Below are 16,674 nucleotides of genomic sequence, written 5' to 3'. Positions count from 1 at the left end.
GAGGTTTAGATGACTTCTGCTTGTTAACCAGAAGTAGCTGTTACAATATAAATGGCCCAAACCACTATTTTGATGCACAATTACACAATGGCATGATAAACACAGGTCAGTATACTGTACATGGCAATACACACCTCCACCAAAAACAAGTATGAGAAGTATCCACGATTCCCAGCGTTAGATATCATGTAAAGGGTTTTAGAGTTTGACCTCTGGTGACCTCAAATGAGATTTGACCTCACAAGCAACAGATTCTTGTACTCAATATGGCAACATGAACAGTATCCATGATTTCTACCATGATAAATCATGTCTTAGCGGTTTTCAGGCCGCTACAAATATTTTTTAAAGTACTCGCTATTTGGCGACCGTGACTAAAAATCTGCTCGTCAAATTTCACTCACCACTAGGCTTATGATTGCTGTCCAAGTCTCCATAGTACAGATCTACAACATCAATACTTTCTGTGAAGAAAGATGCAATCTGTGCTACGTAATTGCTACGGATTTGACTGCTTTGAAATCACGTATCACTGGCAAACTTTTTGGAAGAACAAAGCAGTCTCAAACTTTTGTTCTTCCAAAAAGTTTTTCGCTTTTTATTGTTCCTCGGAAGTTGTATTTCAAGCAATAGCAGCGATGAAAGAGGGCGCTCGACGCATGTTGCAAGTGATACGTGATTTCAAAGCAGTCAAATCAAACCTTTGTTATTCATGATGTTTTCCGGTTTTGTGTTGTTCCTCGGAAGTTGCATGCTAAGCGATAGAAGTGTTCAATGTTTTAATGGTAAGTTTTTCTTCAAAAATGGAACGCAGGGTGTTGTTCAAGGAGTGAATGGAAGGAGGAAAAGAGCAGAAAATCAAAATGATATCTCTGGTGGAGATTGGAAGGAGGAAAGGCAGAATATTAAGATTTCACCTTCTAGGGTTTGAACCTTAGACAAGGTGTTTACTATGACAGTGATGGTATCTAACTGGTATTCTTCACGTTGTTGTGTTAACGAACCCTATTCTTGCAGTGGCGGAGCTAGGGGTATTGGTCAGAGGGGGCTAGAATGGTCTGTATGGGCGCTTTCGATTTTATCTAAGCGGAGCGCCACCACAGGCTGGCGCGGAGCGTACAGAATTTTTTTGAGTAAAGATACTCCCTAGATCACCGGAAATGAACCTTTCCGAAGAATTAATAGGTGTCATCGCCAACAAAATGTGACAAATGTCAATAGGAAGATGATAGCGCAATAAAAAAGTCAATCGCGAATAAGTAAAAAGTGGTAAATAGCTGAAAAGAGCGCCAGCAGTCCATTTGAGTCTGTCAGGGGGGGGGGGGACTGAATGGACGCTCCGCCACTGTTGGAAGCGCAGTGTATGAAGAGAGAGGGGAGGGGCGGTATTTTTTAACGGTTTGGGTTATCGCAAGCGTTCAACATGCTCAAATAATATGAATGAATGAGGTGGAATTCATGTCACTTTTCAAACATTTTTTTGAAAAAAATAAATTGAGCGAATTGATCGCTAGTACTCTTGAAATTGATTTTATTTTTGACGGTCATTGTCATGTTTCCCATATGTACATTTCTCATAGAAAAGGATGAAGTGCGAATCTGTACGTAATGTAATCAGAAATACTTTTAAAATGACACCAAAGAGACTAAAAATTCTTTTCGACTTTGTTAATAATGAGTAAATCGATGCTCAGGAGCCCAAATCTGCAACTCCCAGGTCCATATCTGCTTCCGTTCGGGAGATACGTGGTCCCAAAGTTCAAGATAGAAATACGTGATGACTGTTCTTTATAAGTGCACAATTTGGAAAACCCCCTCTTTTCAGCCCCCCTCTCTTGTCCTCTCTGAAACACCCATCGACATTAAAATTAGACGTGTAGTAGAAGACACCCTTGTCTTTGTTATACACCAATTTCGTGTAATTATCTGACCGGGAAGGGATTTTTTTTATGCAGGTAGGTTCGTACTATTGTGTATATTGAATAGCCAATCACAGCCAAGTTCATTTTGACGTCATCAAATATGACAAGGAAAGCATGAAACACTTAATATTTAAAGTCGATAAGTTCAACCTGACGTGCTAGCTAGGGCTGAGGTTAGTTCCAAGGTGTTTCGACAACACAGCTAGTTGACCTCTAACGTCACTTCCGTTTCGGATTCGCTGATCGTATTATGGAGTTTTGGGATGTGTTGGGGATAGAGATGAAGTTGTTAGTTACTTTTAGAGCATTGTTAAATCGAAATGCATAAAATCAAGTCAAGAAATGATGGAAACGAAACACTGAGTTTGCGGTACTAACTGTTTTCATCACTAAGGTAAGCGAAACCCTCAGATCTAGGCCCTAGGTAAAGTTGGTACACGAAACACTCAGTTTGCTGTAACAGGTGTTTGAATCACTGTGTCTGTGATGCCGTAATTGAAACACCCTGCATGGCATTCCAAGTGTTTGAATCACTTTGTCCTGGTACAGTAAGTGAAACCCTCAGAATGCAATACCAAGTTTTGTTGTCGAAACACCTTGAAACTAGCCTCAACTACTGTATAGCTGTGTTGTCGAAACACCTTGACACTAGCCTCAACTAGCTGCGTTGTCATTACACCTTGACACTAATCTCAGTGGAACCCTCAAAAAGCAATACCATGTTTTGTTGTCGAAACACCTTGAGACTAGCCTCAACTAGCTGCGTTGTCGAAACGCCTTGACACTAATCTCAGTGGAACCCTCAAAAAGCAATACCATGTTTTGTTGTCGCAACACCTTGAAACTAGTCTCAACTAGCTGGCGTTGTGGAAACACCTTGAAACTAGTCTCAACTAGCTGCGTTGTTGAAACACCTTGACACTAATCTCAGTGAAACCCTCAGAATGCAATACCAATTAGTATTGTTGTCGAAAAACCTTGAGACTAGCCTCAACTAGCTGTGTTGTCGAAACACCTTGACACTAATCTCAGTGGAACCCTAAAAAAGCAATACCAAGTTTTGTTGTCGAAACACCTTGAAACTAGTCTCAACTAGCTGGCGTTGTCGAAACACCTTGAAACTAACCTCAACTAGCTGCGTTGTCGAAACACCTTGAGACTAATCTCAGTGAAACCCTCAGAATGCAATACCAATTAGTCTTGTTGTCGAAACACCTTGACACTAGCCTCAACTAGCTGCGTTGTCATTACACCTTGACACTAATCTCAGTGGAACCCTCAAAAAGCAATACCATGTTTTGTTGTCGAAACACCTTGAGACTAGCCTCAACTAGCTGCGTTGTCGAAACGCCTTGACACTAATCTCAGTGGAACCCTCAAAAAGCAATACCATGTTTTGTTGTCGAAACACCTTGAAACTAGTCTCAACTAGCTGGCGTTGTGGAAACACCTTGAAACTAGTCTCAACTAGCTGCGTTGTTGAAACACCTTGACACTAATCTCAGTGAAACCCTCAGAATGCAATACCAATTAGTATTGTTGTCGAAAAACCTTGAGACTAGCCTCAACTAGCTGTGTTGTCGAAACACCTTGACACTAATCTCAGTGGAACCCTAAAAAAGCAATACCAAGTTTTGTTGTCGAAACACCTTGAAACTAGTCTCAACTAGCTGGCGTTGTCGAAACACCTTGAAACTAACCTCAACTAGCTGCGTTGTCGAAACACCTCGACACTAATCTCAGTGAAACCCTCAGAATGCAATACCAATTAGTCTTGTTGTCGAAACACCTTGACACTAGCCTCAACTAGCTGTGTGTCGAAACACCTTGATTCTAATCTCAGTGGAACCCTCAGAAAGCAATATCAAGTTTTGTTTTGGAAACACCTTGAAACTAGTCTCAACTAGCTGGCGTTGTCGAAACACCTTGAAACTAGTCTCAACTAGCTGCGTTGCCGAAACACCTTGACACTAGCCTCAACCCTACTGTCTGGTAAGATGGTACACGAAACACTCAGTGTTTTGTACCAAGTGTTTGAACCACTGTGTCTTTGATGTAGTAAGTGACACCCAGAATGGAATATCAAGTGTGTGAATAACCATGCATGGTGGGCAAAACCAGTTCAACCTAGTGTTTGGACTGCTATCTTGGTGTGAAACACTACAGAAAATAACTGAGCTGTAGAATATTAAAATAGCATACTACCTTTGTGAAAAACTACATAGGCCTGCTAGAATTTGAGATGTCTTACTGACATATTTTCTTCTACAATGCTTCGACTGTTTGTTTGATGTTGCATTGCAGCGCCGAAGCTGTTCATGGTGCCTGTTTGGCTGCTTCAAGGCGGAGACATTTTGGTTTCGGATTATAGGTTTAAGCTAATAGGTTTATAATTAGGGTTCCATTCACAGCAGAGCAATTTCTTTTTATTAAACAGGGTCATTTGGTAAAGGGACATTTGCACTGCATATATAGCGAACACTCAGTACATTATTTCATATCAAGTGTTTGAATGATGACCTCCATGTAATAGGAGGAAAATGCTTTACCAAGTGTACTGAGAGCATAACACTTTATAGTTTGTCATACTTAGTGCATGAAAACAATGTAATGTGCAAAATGCACTTAGGGTGACGTGAGTACCAAATCCTTTGAAACATGCATTAGAAGTATGCATATAAAAACAGAACCAGGTTATTATATTTTCAAATTTCTATGAATATCGTTTTCCATGCTTTCTTGGACAATTTTAAATAACAGAATCTGACACTGTCACAGATAAGAGACACAGGAATTGAAGATACCAATAAAGGTGAACCTTTAATTAAACATCATAAACAGCATGTGAAACAGGAATATATACAACAGTCCTAAGAAAGATGTATAACCAGAATGCAAAACTGCATTGTGGTTTCAATGTTACACACTTGATTTAAGTATTATAGCAAAAAGCATTGAGGAAGAGATGTGGCATTAAGAATATTTACAAAGACATTTACAAAGAGTGATTGATGACCAAAACGGTCTTAGTCTTCTATTTAGTACAACAGTGTAATAAATCAGCACAGGTAACCTGTAATCTCTGAAAGCTTTTCTTCTTGAGATATTGCTTTTACAAGGATTTCCGTAAATCCTTTGACCCCAAACCTTGATCTTTAAAGACAGTCAGGTTCTTTTATTCAATGTAGCCCACCTACATATCAAACATGGGGACTGTCAAATTTTCCATTCTTGAGATATTGTGTTTACAAGCTGCTAAGCATGACCACATAAACACACCCATGTACACATGCCAGCATGACTGCAAAGATTACAATTTTTATTGTTCAAGATTTCATATGAACAAGACCTTTAAATTTCACATATAACCAGATTGACAAAATAATGTATGACGTGGAACACAATTTTGCCACTGCTCTCCTGTATGGAGACCATTTTCTTCGTAAAACTAGGCCTTGTGCTCCTATACCCCAAGCTTCCACATACTGTACTTATTTTTTAGAATTACCTCAAATCATATTCGCAAAAGGGATCTCATTACACAGCAATCATTAAGTAAAGCATGAGACGTATATAGACCATTGATGAAAAGCTGCCTTTTCTGCAACTTAAATACTCAAGGGGGTAAATTGATTCTGAATCTATAATAAGTATTGAGTCTTACTCTGCCCCCCCCCCTGGCCCCCAACCCCCAATTTTTGTTGTAGCATCAGTATTAAAGGAAACAAAATGAAGCCTAAATACCTGAAGAAATGTCTCACCTAACGCCTATTTAAGCTCCTCTTATCCAGTCTAGTAGTATCTATATGAGATGAAAATATCTTTTGATTTAATCATCAGATTTTGGCAGTTAAAGGCATTGAAGACTCGCCCCTCTAAAAAAGGAAACTTTCTGTTGCTTGCAAGTGAAATTTTCTGCTTGTTGAGCTACAAAATGAACACAGTAATGAAAGTGATACCTTGTTATCTTTAGCGGGACCTGAGATATGTCCATCGCTGCATCGTTTGTACACTGTGCTGTAGGTATTGACCACAGCTGTATGTACTGACTGTAGTGTCTAATTACCAAAGGTACAGTAGCAAGCTGTGTGCGTATTTTCTGGGTTGATGATGGTGTCTAACACTTTTGTTACACCTCTTTCGAAACTAGGTCAGATTAACGTTTCGTTTTGCGCGAGTCTTAAAGTTAAAGAATTTGCTATGTTAGTGACTGATGATATGTGTTCCAAAGTCTACTCTTTTCCAATCACCAAAAAGGCAACATTGTCATGCTACATTATTACTTAGTACAGGTATATACATCTGTAGATAAAAACAAAATTGGCATATCTGGCATGTGTTAGGGGCCCCGTGCGCCAAGGAAAATAGGGATTTGACCCAAACTAAGTCCTGACCCAAATTTCGTATGTACCAGCTAGGTGTTCATGAAGTTTGAGTACCATACCGTGGGGGGCTTGGGACTGGGGGCTTTGAACATTTGCAACGCCTCCCGGAGATGGTTGACTGTATCTACTGTATATAACGAACTATATTTTATTTTGAGATCTCATTCCTGTGCAAAATCAATGCGTACGGAGAACTCAGAAAATATTTCTGTGTGTGTGCACCGTGATGCAACGTTGTGATTTTGGACTAGTCAGGATTTAGCCACCTTGGTCAGAGATTTAACCTGTGTAAGCGCTATAACCTCTTCTGCATGAAAATGGGAACTTTTCGCAAACCTCCACACTAGTGTCCATGGTTGATGAACAATAAAACGATGCACGATTAGGCTAGGCCTAAGGTATATATGTGAATTACATTAGACTTGCCTTATTCGAGTTAACGTCTATGGGCAGCGCAGGCTGAAGTCACTTTTCGGCAGTCACCAGATTTTTTGCCGGTGAGCACACACCAATCTACAGTGTATTTCTGTTTCTGTTACGTACTTGTTAAAACCCCTCTCGGGTATCACAACGAGGATGTTGTTACTCAGGGCAGCAGTGCTAGTAACACTAACAACCATACGTGGGGAATCTAGTTTTAAGCACCTCAAAGAATATGGCTCTCCTTATTGGCCAAGGATTGCGTATTCCAGACTTTAATAGTCCTAGGATAGAAACTATCATGAAAAGCAAGGAATTTGAGTACAGCTGTCACGTCTCCCTGGTTTCAAGAAGGGATTAGTCTCGTTTGGGACTGCAACAAGGCCATTTATAATTTGATAAAAAAAGCATGAGTCTGGCCCTTTTCCATCTTTCTATGAGGGGTTCCCATTTCAAAGTCTTTAAGATCTCAGTGACGCTGGATTGCCCTACAGAATCACGAGTTACAAAATGTGCTGCCTTCCTTTGAATTTTTTCTATTTTATCTTGGTCTGAGACGTTATCAGGGTCGCAAATCTGAGCTGCATCATGTTTATGTCAATGTCTTGAATAGTGTACAGTAGATAACATACAGATAATGGCTCTAGCTAAGTAAAGAAATGGTTTCTTGACTTAAACGATTAGTGTTTAGTAGCAAATAACAACTACACAATTATTTGAAATTACTTGAAGTTTAAACTTCTGAATAAGAGTATTTTAGCTCTGGCGATCAAGCTCACCATAGTACTTAGTGAATGTATCTATCGTTTGTTTTCACTGGCTGATACTGTGGTTTGGGTACAAATGTCCTGATAACAGCATGGTTACTTAGAAGTCTGTCCTGTCGTATTGTGTGTGTAAAGTTTTGGGCAAAATTTGTTGTCTTTTATCACTGAATTCATTTTTAAAATATAATCACAAGATATTGTCCATGATGAAGATGTGCTACACACAGTTAAGTAAGAAAAAAATTATTGTTAAAACTAGTAATAGTGGGTAAGAATCGTGCAAACAGCAGTGACTGTGTTGTGGAGGTTTTAGTAAACGTTGTGGATATTTACCCGAGTTTCGGTCAGATAAGGAACTTCACTTATTTACCAGATCATGATCACCCATTCATTAGTATTGGTGCCATCGACACAAATAAGAAATATGAAGCAACACCATAAAACATAAATTATTATGCAGGTGCGTATCCAGGGGGGGGGCGTTGGGGGCGCGCGCCCCCCGGGTAAGAAAAAGAGGAGAGAAAAAAAAGAGAAGAAAAAAGGAAAAAAGAGGGGAAAAAGAGGAGGAGGAGAGGAAGGAAGGGAAAAGAAAAAGAAGAAAGAGAGAAGAAGGAGAAAAGGAGGGAGTAAAAGAAAAACGCGAAGACACCGGGAAGAGAAAGAGGAACAGTGACATCATTACAGCGCTGAAGGGTAGCCAGTGACGGATCAATGATTTCGTAAAAGTGTGCCTCACCCTACCCCTTACACCGACAACTCCATTTTTTTGACGTTTCCATTTTCCTCTCTCACTAATGATCTATATATATACTATATATGGTCTATCATAACGCGTGTGTAGAATTGTGCTATGAAACCAACTGTGGCTGGTCTCGATCTCGACCGTGTCGTCGGGGAACATGACGCATTTTGGGATGGGGCGACCGCCCCCCCCCCATTCAGTATTTTTTTAAATGATATCGCTAAGTAATTTCAAAATAGAAAGTGCTTAGATGCAACTTACAAGGCCTGGGAAGTGTCATTTCCAGCGATCTGGGCGACATTTTCGGCCAAAATTTGCTTGTACGCTTCGCGCTAACAAATGGTCCTGGGTAGTGCCATTTCCAGCGATCTGGAAGGCATTTTCGGCCAAAATTTTCTTGTACGCTTCGCGCCAACTTATGGTGGCGCTACGCTTAGATAATTTGCCTACAGGCTTCGCCCCTCCCTTGGCAAATTCCTCGCTACGCGCCTGTTCGAATTTGTAACGCAAACAGCAGATATCACATCATATCAGTGAGCATGAAAATGGCGTTCCAGGATGAAAAGCCTCAAAACTGTCCGACTTGCCTGAAAAAATAACCAAACATTTTCGCGCGTTCAACGTGTCAATGTCAATATCATATAAGCAAGCATCGGTTATTACATCGCATGCCATCATGTACCGTACGGTCTGTTAAAATTACGCAGTATACCGCGGGATGCTAATGTAAACAACGACATGTCTCATGTAGATGTATAAAAAGCATGGAGGTCCAATTATGTCAAAACTCTCTTTTACATTAGTAATGGCGAATTAGGGGCTGCACCCCCGCCGCGCAGTGGCGGAGCGTCCATACGGTCAGGGGACGGATGCGCCCCCTGACGGACTCAAATGGACTGCTGGCGCCTTTTTCAGCTCTTTACCACTTTTTACTTATTCTAGATTATTGACTTTTTTATTGCGCTCTCATCTACTTATTGACATTTGTCACATTTTGTTGGTGTAATTTGGCGATGACACCCTATTCTTCGTTTATCTGCAAATTAGCCAGGCCCTGAAGGGGTCATTTCCGGCGATCTAGGGAGTATCTTTACTCAAAATTTGTCTGTGCGCTACGCGCCAACCAGTGGTGGCGCTCCGCTTAGATAGTGTCGAAAGCGCCCCTACAGACCATTCTCGCCCCTCCTGACCAATACCCCTAGCTCCGCCACTGCCGCCGCCCCTCCTACGCCTATGTGTGTAGTGTTCGGTTTCGGAAATATCTGCTATTTTTTTCATTTCCTTCAACCAAGTTTTATAATAGCCGTTATAAGAGGTTTAATATTTCTACACCAATAAATTAACTGTGTCGGAATTTTCGAAAATTTCTGACCAACATTCTGCATCACACTTCCCTCTACTCGTGCAATTTTGACCGGTCTGTTAGGGGTTGAAGGTAGTTTTTCTATATTGGTTGTCCATAGATGAAATTTTGTACAACATTATGGGTATGTTTTGAAGTGAGTTTATTCACGAGAAATGTGAATTTTCAAATTCTGAACAAATTTGGGGCTTAAAACCTTGAAAAGTGGGGCTGACGGGTATTGTGGGCCGCGACGTAGAATCACCTACAAAAGCAAAGACCCACAGGACATGCGATCAGGTCGAATATGACGTGTGCCGGGGTGACAATCTTCAAAAAGGTTATGGATGGAAAAAAAACTATTAGGAAATACTTGGTTCTCAGGCCAAAAGTGTACATCTGGTTGGTCATTTCAAGCCCGAGATGTGCCGTTTCCGGTGATCTGGGGGGGTATCAAAACCAGAAATTTTCTTGTACGCTGCGCGCCAACCGATGGTGGCGCTCCGCTTAGATAGTAATTCGCGCCCCCCGGGTTAGAAAATCCTGGATACGCGCCTGTTATGTATAGTAATTATTTAATAAAATGGTAAATAAATAAAAGGTTCAAGCAGAACAAAACTTAAAACCCTTGAAACACAAATCATCGAGACAAAAGGATTTAGTTAATCCAACCGCAACAATTAATATAACCTCATTAGTATAGAATAAACCTTTGATTAGGAGGTCTAATAACAGCGCCCAAAGCACGCAAAAAAACAGTACAGTAGTTTTATTGAAAATACACTAAACAAAACATTTAATGATCTGTCCAATTTATTAAGCCACTGTTCAACAGTCTAAAATGTAAACAACATTGAAGAAATAAATAGTCAAAATATCTGTCTCTATGAGTTAAAAATACTCTCGGAAAATATGACAATATATATTACAGGTACAGTATATACTTTGCTACAAATTCTGGGTATTTGGCTGACGATCGGTTAAACAGCTTCCACCTTTGATAAACCATAACACACAGTTATGGTCAGTGACTAGTCCAAAATGCCTAGCTAACGTTACAGCACTTGGTAAAGTAAGACCCCATTAGCTTACTGTTGGATCTGTTTCATTCTTAAATAATTATGCAATGTATACTCTGTAGCTACAAATTCTTCATGACCTTTTGCACATATCTTTCAGTTCCACAAGATGAGGAAAGTTGTGAAAATTTTACAGAATCTGAAACAAGCTCCTGTGACAGTAGTCATCTCCTGAAACAACACACAAAACCTTGACAGGTAAGAAAGGTTTGATATTTCATGTAGTGATTGATAATGAGTTTGACAACTGCGTACATATATACAAAAAATGTCTTTTGTGATGTTTGGATTGAAGTGTATCCCAATACAGGTCCAGTGACAAACTTTGTGTTACTGGACTTGGCTGTGTGCTGAATGTCATAACCACCATTCATTTAACATTGGGCAAGTACATACAATATTTACTTATAAAAAAAATTGAGTTCTGAGGAATTTTAACGCTTGTGTTTGAACTTTGGTATAGCCTAGTTACACATGATTCCAATGCAGGTCTATCCTACTTAGTAACCCCCCCCCCCCTCCACTTATATGCCCATTGGACACTGTGAGCTAAGTAGTATGGAATATTTATCCAAAGGTCATGTAGGGATACAGTGAGCTGGGCAAATGTTTTGCAACCTCAACTATAAATTCCTTGAAATAAGATGGACCAGGGTTCAAGATAAGCAGGGGCACAGTGGCTAATAGCACGTCTTCAACATATGAATATATGTCCCCTAATGTTGCCTATGTGTAAGTTGACACAAAATATTTAATTTGATAGGCCTGTAAGACATTAAAGCCACATATAGTGTTCATGGCAATCCTTAAAACATGTTCCCATGTCTTCAATGGGTCTTTCCTACCTAGTAGCCCCCTCTCCCTCCACACACACAAATCCATGTCCATTGCACATTGTGAGGTATGTAGTATGGAATATGTATTCGAAGATCATGAAGGGCTACAGTGAGAGCCAGCTAGGCCAATATTTATCATCCTCAACTATACATTCCCTGAAATAAAATGGTCCAATGTAGTGTTCAAACGATTAACCTAATCGGAATCAGAATCGGTACGATTATTGCATCTTTTTTTTTCTTTCCGAGAAACTCCGGAGGTTACTTGGTACATACAAAAGGATATCTAAGAGCCTTGTATTACAAGAAGCAAATGGAAACAGAGGAAAATCACAACAATAATTGTTTCTATCATAAACTTTATTGCCGATTTCGTATAAACGGGATATTTTCTCATTTTCAAATTAAATGGAATCGGAATCGGTACGATTATGAAAAAAATAATCGGTAATCGGTATTTTCTGTTATGCATTTATCGTTTGAACACTAGTCCAATGACAAACTTTGTCTTAACTGTACTGTTCATTTAGCTGTACATGTCTTCAACATATATGAATATGTCCCCCTAATGTTGCCTATGTTGAAGTTGACACAAATTGTTTAATTTGACATAAGACGGTGGAAGCAATGTGTGTACAAGAAAATCCCTAAATCAAGTACACTCGTCTTCAATGGGTCTCTCCTACTTAGTAGCCCCCCCTCCAAACACACAAATCCATGTTCATTGTACATTGTGGGGTACAGAATGTAGTATGTGGAATATGTATTCAAAGGTAATGGACATATAGGCTACAGTGATCTAGGCAAACGTTTTGCATACTCAACTATAAATTCCCTGACAAAAGATGGACCAGTAACAAACTTTGTCTTACAGTACTTGCTGAATGGCCTACCTACTACAGTATTCATTTAGCTGTGTGTCTTTAACATATAAGAAATATGGATTTAAGATGTCCCCCTAATGTTTCCTATTTATAATATATATATTCAGAAGTGGAGGCCACATGTGTTCATGACACACACAAGTCTATGTTCATTCTATATATAGCAGGAATTCTTTAGTCTATATATGAAGTAGTGTATGGAAGATGTAACAAAACATTCAATGGTTGTGTAGTGCCTCAATAGGAGCTAGACAGGTTTATCATCTTTACCTAATAATTTCCCGAAATAAGATGGACCAGTAACAAGTGTCTCACCCTCATGCGTGAATAGTTGTATGCTGATTGTCCTACTTACCATTCATTGATCTGTATTATTTCAACATTTCAATATTTTTTGAGGTATTGGAAATTTTGAATATCCTAATGTAACTCATTAAATATGTTACTCATATGGTAATGTTACTTATATGTAAAGGTGACACAAAATATTGTTTGAGATAGAGGAAATCACATCCACTGCCTATTTATTCATGTACATGTCTTCTCTCCGGTGGTAAATCCATAACTTTATGAACTCCCTGGAATAAGATGGACCAGTGACAAGTGTCCTACTACAGTATGCACACGCATGGATGGCTACATGCTGGGTGTCATATGTACAACATTCATTTTGTTGTAATTGCTGTAATTTCTTCAATATATTGCAAATTTTGATTATGTCTTGCATGCAAAAACTCCAAGTACGATCAGTGGCATAGTGAGCATTATCAGCACCGAGGGGCAGGGGGCCCTATACCCTGTGCCCTGGGGAAAGTTCCCTTGCTCCCCTCACTATGCCACTGCAAAAAATAAAGGGTAGTTATAAAAGTGTGCTTCAAAAGTACTAAATCATTCTAAACAACACATGTGTTGAATGACATACTTTAGTGAGGTGTCCAACAGTACATGGCTATGAGCTGAATATTGTACATGGACTGATTAACAAACATACAGTACAGTCCATGTAAGTCTACCATTACGGCTACTAGTCAGAAGAAATCACACTGTTGTAAATTAATTATGAGAATACAATATTTGTAGTGAATATGATGTTCTTGAATATGAAGTCAAAGGATACCTGAAATTCTTATATGCCAAACCATCAATATCTACCTATCAATTTCTTGTTGAAAGAATTAATTTCATACTTACAATTAATTTAATTGTACATGGTTCTTTTATTTTGGTTTTCAGGTACCCTGGAAGAAGATAGTGAAAGTAGCGATCTTGACCAAGCATGTTCTTCCAGATCAACCCCAAAGAGAGTTTGTCCAACAAGGCAAAAAGCATTGTTGCCTGGTAAGGAAAATTGTTATCCTTAAGCCAGTGACATATGCAGGGGTCCTCAAACAAAGTCCAATCTGGAAAAGGTCCACTTTTGCATTATGGCTCACACACAGTCCCACACATTGCTGAACCTCTATTGACTGCACATGACCTTTGACTGCCGAAAAAAACTAATAGAAATAATTCACTCACTATGGGTCATGGTGGCTTAGTGCCTTTTGCATTTAACACACAGGTTGTGAGTCTGAGTCCCACAGGTGGCATAGTCAATACGTTGAATCCTTGTGCAAGACACTTTACTCCATTTGCTTCAGTCCACCCATCTCTAAAATGGGCGCTAGCTTCGGCTAGGGGCTAGTTAGCAAGGGATTGACAGATTGGGGGAGTGTTTCACTCTAATTTTACTTGCATCATGGAAACCAGGTTTAAGCACCAACCTTCTGAGCCATCTGGCACAGAAGAAAACCTACCTACCTTCTCACTATGGGTAACCTACCCACCAAGTACTGTATAAGCTCAATTGAATTTTACCTCATTATATGTTTTTTACAAGGTTTCTATGTTTGACCTCTGTTAACCTCCATATAAAACAATATGGGTCATATAAACACTCGAAAGAATACACATACTAAGTATGAGCTCAATTGAAGTGTGTCTTGTCAAGATAAGGTTTTTACAAGGTTGTCAGTGTTTGACATCTGTTGACCTTTGAGAAAAACTATAGGGACCATGTGCTCACTATGAATAATCTACATAACAAGCATGAATTTAATTGAAGTTTGTCTCAAATTACGATGATTAAAGGTTAACAGTTTTTTACCTCAGATGAACTTTGACCTAAACCAAAAGCAATAGGGACCATGTACTCACAAAAAGGTATTCTACCTAACTAGTATGAGCTCTACTGAAGTTTGCCTTAAGTATCAAGTTATTATGTTTACAAGTGATATCACATGCATATCACTTACATATACACATATACATCCATACACACAAGCATGACTGCATAGACCTGTTTCTTTTCCTTCTGCTCAAGTCATAGTTGTAGTCACACTAGCAAATACTCAGTAAAGTACCGTACTGTATCTTAAATTGATGCTGAAGAATTGGTTATATGATGCTAAGATCAACTAGAGATAGCTATATTGTGCTAACCACCATAGCTAGAGAAGAGCGGATAGGGATTTTTCAATACCTGTTTGCCAAAAAAGATTACACTTAAGTAAAACTACTACCAGTGGCAATTCAATTACCTCTTGGGTTTATGCCTCATTCTGCAACAGATATCATTCATAGCATTTAAATTTTTTTTTTTGTTCCAGTTGATCCATATGAGGAGGACTGTGAAAGTGAAATGGAATCTGATACAGAGTCTTGGGAAAACCAATTGAAGAGATTACACAAATCCTTCACTACAGGTAGGATATTTCAACAATTTATTGATTCCTTGCCAAAGGCCGAAGGAATTTATGTGATGGTGATGGCGTGTGTGTGCGTGTGTGTATGGGTGTGTGTGTGTATAGTATGTATGTGTTTGTGTATTCATGTATAAGTATGTTTGGGTGCAAGGGGTAGGAAGCTTCCAAAAAGTGGGGGGGGGCACAACATGAGAGGGGCACTTTCTGATTCCACAACCACCACTCGTGTTATGCTATAAACCGATACACACCGGCCAAATCACTTAAATATACTGTATTTGATGTGTTAGTATGCTATCAATACAATTTTGGTGCACATAATAATTTAATTTTTTTTAAATTAACAAAGGCTTAAGATATCCAAAAGACAGTTCTTCATCAAAGGGGCACATTTTATTTGCCAGTAGGGCACATTTGCTATTTTGAAAAATAGTTGGGAGGCACATGCCCCCAGTCCCCCTCCCCCAAGCTCCTATCCCCCTGTATGCGTGCATGTATATGGTCATTTTCACAATCAGTGGTGTAACTTTTGTAAACTCAGGGCCAAAATTTCAAACACCACATATATTGAAATTTTTACTAACATCACATGTTAAAGGGTTCAAATTTTTGTAACTTCAACTTTTTGGAGCTTAAACATATACGTTTATGGGTGTAATTTTTCGGTGACTGTATGACTCTAGGAAACTTTATATTTTTAAGCAACCATATTTACACAGTGTTAAAACAGTACTCTGATTCAAGTAAACTTTAAAATGCTTAAATCATTATATGTTACTTAAAAATGAAAAGGATTTGGCAGAAAGTTTTTAAAACTATTACAGATATTTCCATGTTAACTGAAAATTTATTGGAAATCAAGGATTGTTTTTCTTAATTTTAACTTTAAACTATTTAAAAAAAAAAAAAGGCCAAGTCAAACACCCTAAATAATGTCTCCTCACAGAAGGCTAATATCCAATCCAAGTTGCCCAGAGCTCATTCTTCGCATCATAACTATACATGTCTTACTAGTTTAGTACTGAAAACAAAAAATAAATGTTTTAATTGTGACCAAATTTTGACCTTGAAATGCCCAAAATAGCCCAAAATGTTGTTAAAATGTGATGTTTGAGGACGCTGTTCACAGGCATCGTTGAGCATGTGACCCTGAAAATGCAGTTTATTGGTAGTCCTTATGCTAGTGAACCACCCTCTTAATTATTAAGCACCTGTATGCTATTGCTAAGAAGTTGTTGTCATTTGAATTACTCAAATCGGCTTGTACATTCATTTTCATACATATGAACTACGTGATTTCGCAATTTTCGAGTCGTGAATTTGAGTAGATAACACAAAATACACAACTTTTTGACTTGAGTTTTTAAAAATAGAGTCAATACACTCCTGAAAAATGGTATTTAAAGAAAAATTCAAATTTGCCCACAGCCCCAAATTGGACCCCCAATTAGGGCCAGAAGTGAGATTTCTTAAGTTTTAGGGCGCTGTTCGTAAAAGGTACGACCCGCTCAACATTTTTTGGGCACTTTTCCCATACAACTACCACTGCACAA

At 38.9% G+C, this 16,674-nt stretch overlaps 1 protein-coding gene across 5 annotated transcripts in view; it reads left to right on the top strand.

The window, feature by feature from the left end:
- Positions 1-2,140: 2,140 nt before the first annotated feature.
- Positions 2,141-16,674, top strand: part of LOC139980294 (tyrosine-protein kinase receptor Tie-1-like) — a 36,465-nt gene continuing 21,931 nt past the window's right edge. For 2 of the 5 annotated variants that reach the window (XR_011797506.1, XR_011797505.1), the window contains exons 1-4: positions 2,147-2,316; positions 10,758-10,855; positions 13,611-13,715; positions 15,026-15,121. The gene's annotated coding sequence lies outside the window, so the exon portion shown is untranslated. Of the gene's footprint in view, positions 2,317-10,757; positions 10,856-13,610; positions 13,716-15,025; positions 15,122-16,674 lie in introns of all 5 variants that reach the window. The other 3 variants (XM_071991843.1, XR_011797508.1, XR_011797507.1) reach the window with 3 other exon arrangements.

The sequence above is a fragment of the Apostichopus japonicus genome, chromosome 14 (assembly GCF_037975245.1).
Source record: "Apostichopus japonicus isolate 1M-3 chromosome 14, ASM3797524v1, whole genome shotgun sequence".
In the NCBI taxonomy this organism is placed as follows: Eukaryota; Metazoa; Echinodermata; class Holothuroidea; order Aspidochirotida; family Stichopodidae; genus Apostichopus; species Apostichopus japonicus.
Note: the sequence above shows the minus strand (reverse complement) of the source record. Positions and strands in the feature narration are given on the sequence as shown.